Genomic DNA, 7631 nt, shown 5'->3' with positions numbered 1-7631 from the left:
TTCAGATCATTTTTTACGATGGACTTCAAGATCTTCATGCCTGCAAATTGGGAAAATAGCATACACGATCAACGTGTCCAAAATGTGACTCTTTCCTCACTAAAGACAGAGACGAAATGGACAATGCTGTCACTCCATCGATTGTATGTGTAAAGCAATCAGTTTACTTTCAGAGAACAGCATAAATAAGTCTCCAGGAAGTAAACAAAAACACCTTCGTTCAAATTTTGTGGATGAGGGTATTTGACTGAACACGTCGCTCTGAGTAGGCTGGAGTCAAAACTACAAAACAAAAAAAAAAGGAAGGAAAAAACAAGCACAAAACCTGGCGACAGTAGTGGTGTAGAGACGACAGAAAAAGTGAATCTGCTCAGACACGAAAGGTTTGCGTGTGACTTTTCCGTCCGTCCATCTATCCATCCATCCATCCATCTGTCCATCTGTCTACATCTGACTGATGATGCCTCTGTCACTTCGTCGCCAACATCATCACCACCACCACCACCACCGTCGTCATCATCATCATCATCATCATCACTGTCACCATCATCACCATCCTTTAGAGAAGAGGAGCCGTGGCAGTGTGTGCGGTGTGTGAGGGGGTGGTGGGGATCGGAAGATGGTGACGAGGGGTTGGTGGTGGTGGTGGCCGCTGCTGCTGCTGTTGCTGGTGGTGACCCTGACGGTGACGGTGACGGCGGCGGGGAGGAGGAGGGAGAGGGGGGACGTGCAGGAGGAGGAGGAGGGGGGAGAGGAGAGGAAGGAGAAGGAGGAGGCAGACGGGGCGGTCAACAGTGCCGGCAAGGGCAAACGCGGGAGGAACAAAGGGGTGCTGAAAGGAACTCAGTGGTGGTGAGTCCTCTTTGTTTTGGGATTGGGGACCTCTGTGTGTGTGTGTGTGTGTGTGTGTGTGTGTGTGTGTGTGTGTGTGTGTGTGTGTGTGTGTGTGTGTGTGTGTCTGTGTGTGTGTGTACCTCTGGCTCTGTCTTGGTCTGTCTCTCTGTCTGTGTGTGTGTGTCTGTCTCTATGTCTGTCTGTCTGTCTGTCTGTCTCAGTGTCTGTCCGTCTGTCTCTATGTCTGTCTGTCTGACTGGCTGGTTGTTGTCTAGCTGTATGTCTCTGTCTCTGTCTCTCTGTCTTATTCGTGTTGTCTCTATCTGTCATTCTGACTCTCTGTCTCCCTCAAAAATTTTCTGACTTCTTCACCGGCAAAATATCATGCATTCGTGAGAAGCTTGACTCTGTTGTGTCTCCTTCTTCACCCGTTCAAGAACGCGTGTACAGTGGTCCTGTTTTACATTGTTTCCAACCGGTTACTGAAGATTTTGTGAAGAAAGTGTGTCTGAGCGCTTGTCCGAAATCCTGTGAGCTTGACCCTGTCCCGTCTTCTTTGTTGGTTGAATGTATTGATGTTCTACTGCCACATATTACTCATGTCATCAATTCTTCCTTGGTGTCTGGTTGTTTCCCTGAAAGCTTCAAGTCTGCTATTGTACGTCCACTCATCAAGAAACCATCTTTGGATCATAATTGCTTGAAAAATTATCGACCTGTCTCTAATCTGTCATTTTTATCAAAACTGCTAGAAAAGATCATATTGTCTCAGCTCTTAGCTCATCTGGAGCAGAATGGCTTACTTAATTCCCACCAGTCAGCTTATAGACGTGGTCATAGTTGCGAAACAGCCCTTCTTAGAATAGTGAATGATTTGCTTTCGGGATTTGATGAGGATAAGATATCTGTTCTCGCTCTGTTAGATTTGTCAGCAGCTTTTGACACTATCGACCACTCTATCCTCTTGAACAGACTTAAAACTTCCTTTGGTATTCGTGACACTGCACTAGCATGGATCACGTGTTACCTGTCAGATCGTACACAGAAAGTGTGTGTAAATGGTACATACTCTAGAGTATCTGCCTTGAAATATGGTGTCCCACAAGGGTCCGTCCTAGGTCCTGTTCTTTTCGTGCTGTATGCGGCTCCTGTGTCGGATGTCATCAGTCATCATGCGATGTCGCATGAGAGCTTTGCTGATGACACACAACTTTATCAGTCGGCTTCCATAGCTGAATTTGATGCACTGGTGACTCAAACACAGGAGGGCATTGCTGGCCTAAAGGACTGGATGACTCTCAACAAGCTGCAATTAAATGATGATAAGACTGAATTGATGATAACCTGTCCAAAGAAGTTTCGTCAACATCCTTCCTTTCCTGACTCTGTTCTGATCAATAGCACACCTGTTTCACTTTCTCCCTCTGTTCGCAGTCTTGGTGTAATCCTGGACCAGTCTCTTTCCTTCCAACAGCACATTTCGAATATCTGTAAAGTTGCCTATTTGGAACTGCGTAGAATCAGCTCTATCCGCCACTATCTCTCAACCGATGCAACCAAGACACTTGTATGCTCTCTGGTTCTCTCAAGATTGGATTACTGCAACTCTCTTTTGGCCGGCCTTCCCAAATACCTGTTAGACAGACTCCAACGAATTCAGAATAACGCTGCCAGACTCATTTGCAGAGCTTCTAAATTTGACCATGTTTCTCCTCTCCTTCAGTCTCTCCACTGGTTGCCTGTTTCTGATCGAATAGACTATAAGCTATCCACTCTGACCTTTTCTGCAGTCAACGGATCTGGCCCCAAGTATCTTTCTGAACTCATCCATATCTATACCCCGTCTCGCCAGCTCCGTTCTTCCTCTGATACTCGACTTCTCAGGATACCTCACGTCAGAAGTAAGACCTATGGACACAGATCGTTTTCTTTTCAATCGCCAAAGACGTGGAACAAGCTCCCTGATAACCTCCGTCATTCTGATTCCCTCGCATCTTTTAAATCTCGTCTCAAAACTCACCTTTTCCCTCAGCAATAAGTTCAATTGTGGCAGGTCCACAACTACATGCATGTATATGAATGTGTATTGTGTGTGCGTGTGTTTATGTAAGTTTGTGCCTGCCTATGTGTGCGTATTTGTTAGGGTAGCTGTTAGATACACATGTATGTTAAAATGTATGTATGCAGTGTGTGTGTGTGTGTGCGTGCGTGCGTGTGTGTGTGCGCGTGCGTGCGTGCGTGCGTGTGTGTGTGTGTGTGTGGTCACATTTTGGTGTGTGTATGTAACATAGATATAATGTTTTATGTTATCAAAAGTGTTTTTGTAAAGCACCTAGAGCAGATTTCTGGATAGTGTGCTATATAAGTATCCATTATCATATCATTATCATATCTGTCTCTGTCTCCCTGTCTGTCTCTCTCTCTCTCTGTCTCCGTGTTTCTCTGTTTTGCTAATTCAGTATGTCCCTTTATGTGTGTGATGTCTATGTGTGATGTATGGCTGTGTTTGTGTGAGGTTTGTCTGAACATGTATAGCTATATTATCAGTCCGTGCATGATAATCATTTTCTCTACCTCTGCCTTTGTACTCTGTCTCTACCTGTTTGTTGCATGTCTTCTTTGTCCTCCATCACCTTTCTCTGCCTCTATTCTGCCTCCGTGTGTGTATCTGTCTGTCTGTGTCTTTCCTTCTCTCTCTCTCTCTCTCTCTCTCTCTCTCTCTCTCTCTCTCTCTCTCTCTCTTTCTCTCTCTCTCTCTCTCTCTCTCTCTCTCTCTCTCTTTCTCTCTCTCTTTCCCTCTCTTAGTGAGAGAGAGAGAGTGTGTGTGGGGGTGGGTGGGGGGAGGGGGTGTTGTATGTGTTGTGTCTGTTTGTCTCTGTCTCTGTCTCACTGCCTCTGTCTGTCTGTCTGTCTGTCTGTCTGTCTGTCTCTGTCTGTCTGTCTGTCTGTCTAGGGCAATGACCTATAATTGAATCAATTATCCGTACCAGTATCTGTCTGTCTGTCTGTCTGTCTGTCTGTCTGTCTGTCTGTCTGTCTCTCTCTCTCTCTCTGTCTCTGTCTCTCAAGTACATACGCACACACGTACATACATGTATATATAGAAATTGAAGTGTTCGATTTATTCCAATGTATGTAAACATATTTATTTTAGCAACATGATGGTGGATGAATGAATTAGGGCGAGAGAGAGAGAGAAGGGTTCAGAGAGAGAGAGAGAGAGAGGGAGAGAGAGAGAGCTCCTGTTTTCATTTTTGTATTTCTGGTATTCCTCTCTCTCTCTCTCTCTCTCTCTCTCTCTCTCTCTCTCTCTGTGCATATATATATATATATATATATATATATATATATATATATATGTATAATATATATATATATGTGTGTGTGTGTGTGTGTGTGTGTGTGTGTGTGTGTGTGTGTACACATATGGATGATTATATAGGCAGATACACACATATAGATATATAGACAGATAGGTACAATCCTGTTTATATATATAATATATATACATATGTATACATGTATATATATATATATATAGAGAGAGAGAGAGAGAGAGAGAGAGAGAGAGAGAGAGAGAGAGAGAGAGAGAGAGAGAGATTCCCCTCCGAGTGACTTGTATTTCAATCATGTTGCTCAATATGTTAATCATGTGGTTAAGCATGAGCATGTTTTATAACTGCATCACATAGACCTTCTCTGGTGTTTATCCACATAATTATAGATTGATGAGAAATGTCATACCTTTGATTCATTCAAAAATTCTCAATTTATTTCCATTCAGTTGATGCTCGCATTTATGTGTGTGTGTGTGTGTGTGTGTGTGTGTGTGTATGTATGTCTGTGTGTCTGTGTATGTGTGTGTGTTGTGTGTGTGTGTGTGTGTGTTGTGTGTGTGTGTGTGTGTGTGTGTGTGTGTGTCTGTCTGTCTATGTGTGTGTGTGTGTGTGTGTGTGTGTGTGTGTGTGTGTGTGTGTGCTTTGTTGTCAATTTGTTTGTTTTTGGTGTTGTTTTAAGAGGCATATTCTTAAAAAAACAAAAAACAACAACAACAACAACAACAACAAAAAACAACAACAAAAAACAGGCACCAAACAACAACTTCCCTACCGAATTATGAGGAGTTTGCTCCCTCTTTGCTTTAATTTAAATGAGATTGCTTCCCTTCCGTTGGAGGCCCCAGCCGGGGTATCAAGTGGTTGCCTGATGAGCACTCCACTGTGCGAAACAGCAGCTGTGTCTCTCGCTGTTCCATGCTAAACCTCCTCCTCCTCCTCCCTCGTCGGATGAGCAGAATGCCTAGCATGAACATTTCATGAGGAATCAGGTTTTTTTGGGGGGGTTGTTTTGGGGTTTTTTTGTTGTTGTTGTTTGTTGTTTTTTTTTTTGTTTTTTTTGGGGGGGTGTTTGTTATTTTGCAACACACGCCCCTCCACGCCCACCCCTGTCCCTTCCCTACGGTGATTCAGTTTTTGTTTAGGTTAAAAGTTAAACAGAAATGTATCATATAAAAAAAAAATTACCCCCCCCCCCCTCAAAAACAAACAAACAAAAAAAAACCAAAAAAAAAAAAAAAAAAAAAAAACCGAAAACGGAGTATGGCTGCCTACATGGCGGGGTAAAAAAAAAAAAAAAACAAGAACAAAAAACAAAACAAAAAAACCAAAACAAAAAAAACGGTCATACACGTAAAAGCCCACTCGTATACATACGAGTGAACGTGGGAGTTTGCAGCCCACGAACGAAGAAGAAGAAGAAAGAGAAGAAGAAGAAGAAGAAGAAAAAGAGGAAACAACAACATTTCTTATTTTCTTTCTAATGAAAAAACAAACAACCACATCAAGGCTTTGGTCTTTTATTCTCTCTGTCTCTGTCTCTGTCTCTCTCTCTGTACATACATACATACATACATACATACAAGTACACGCGATTATACAACGACAAAAGAATATTCCGTTTCCCATTATTTGCGGTCTTTTAGGGGGGAAAACTGAAGGCATTTTTCGGTGCCTCAACAAGAGACAGAGAAACAGACTGACTGACTGACTGACCACGACCACGATAGATAGATAGATAGATAGATAGATTGATTGATTGATTGATTGATTGATTGATTGATTGATCGATTGATTGATAGAAATATAACAATTTCATTACGATTACAGCGGTTTGACAGGAATCATATTGAGAAGTGGGAAAGAACTTAAGAGATGAAGGAGAGTGTAAAAGACAGCGAACATGTTATAGAGCAAATAAGATGCACTGCATTCCTCCTTGAATATAAATAAATAAATAAAAACACACCAAAAAACAAAACAACAACAACAAAAATACAACAAAAAACCAGCCTTTTCAAAAACTACAATTATTGTCTGTTTCGACAGTGTTGTTGATATCATTTGTAACCCTTTTTTTTTTCAGCAACATTGTGAACTTTTCCTAAATGTTAATGTAATATAGTTATCTTATTTATATCATTATGTATGATGTATGTTGAGGAGGATGGAGCGGATAACTTCGGGTCGCGTCGTGTAGGGAGGTGTGTGTATGTGTGTGTGTGTGTGTGTGTGTGTGTGTGTGTGTGGTTGTTGTTATTGTTGTTTCTCTCTTCTATGCATGGATTAAAAAAAAAAAGAAAAATATTCGAAAAAGCAGTCTTTTATGGAAAGTAAACCAGAGTAAAGACGCTTGGAATATTGCCCTGATTGTGAGATGCATCTTTGTACATTTCAAACACACACACAAAAAAAAAAGAAAGGAAAAACAAAGGAAAAAAAAAAGGTTTGTTATTTGAACCGTTGTATCATAACGTCCAGTAGTACTTTTCTTCTTGTTGACTCACTTGTGTAAACAAGTGAGTCTATGTTTTAACCCGGTGTTCGGTTGTCTGTGTGTGTGTGTGTGTGTGTGTGTGGCTGTGTGTCTGTGTGTCTGTGTGTCCGTGGTAAACTTTAACATTGACATTTTCTCTGCAACTACTTTGTCAGTTGACACCAAATTTGGCATAAAAATAGGAAAAATTCAGTTCTTTCCAGTCATCTTGTTTAAAACAATATTGCGCCTCTGGGATGGGCACAAAAAAATAAAGAATGAAGCCTAATTATATGCAAACTGCATTTACTGTTATATTTATATTTTTTGTATTCGCTAAACTTGGCACTTTGATCTGATATTCTGACCCAACAGCTAGAGCAGTCATTATTATCATTTTTTGTTCAAACAGGAACTTCTTTTGCTAAGCATGGAAGTTTTATTTATTTTGCAAACGTTTTGGTACAGATAGTAAAAAAGGGAAATTACTCTGTAATGCTAGGGGGAGTTAATTTGCTTTAAACTGATCTTTCTCATCTTAAACATTACATTTTGAAACAAGAGAGGCAAGGCCTTCAAGACTCACTTATGATGCACTTTTTAAAAAAATCCAAGCTTTTTATGTATTGAGTATAATTTCAAAATGTAATGTTTAAGATGAGAAAGATCAGTTTAAAGCAAACTAAGTCCCCCAGCAGAGTAATTTCCTTTGTTTTACTGCCTGCAGCAAAACGTTTGCAATAAACAAAACTTTCATGCTTAGCAAAAGAAGTTCCTGTTTGAACAAAAAATGAAAATAATGACAGATCTTTTGTTGAGTCGAATATCAGATCAAAGTGCCAAGTTTAGAGAATATAAAAAATATAAATATAACAGTAAATGCATTATACTCAATACATAAAAAGCTTGGATTTTTTTAAAAAAGTGTATCACAAGTGAGTCTTGAAGGCTCTGCCTCTCTTGTTTCTCTTGTTTCCCGATCAGGT

At 40.7% G+C, this 7631-nt stretch overlaps 1 protein-coding gene across 1 annotated transcript in view; it reads left to right on the top strand.

The window, feature by feature from the left end:
• Window positions 1-760: 760 nt before the first annotated feature.
• LOC143293923 (protein Wnt-1-like) overlaps window positions 761-7631 on the top strand; it is a 72729-nt gene continuing 65858 nt past the window's right edge. The window contains exon 1 of the mRNA XM_076605314.1: window positions 761-852. The gene's annotated coding sequence lies outside the window, so the exon portion shown is untranslated. The remainder of the gene's footprint in view (window positions 853-7631) is intronic.

The sequence above is a fragment of the Babylonia areolata genome, chromosome 1 (assembly GCF_041734735.1).
Source record: "Babylonia areolata isolate BAREFJ2019XMU chromosome 1, ASM4173473v1, whole genome shotgun sequence".
Lineage (NCBI taxonomy): Eukaryota > Metazoa > Mollusca > Gastropoda > Neogastropoda > Buccinidae > Babylonia > Babylonia areolata.
This window is presented reverse-complemented; position numbering and strand designations above follow the sequence as displayed.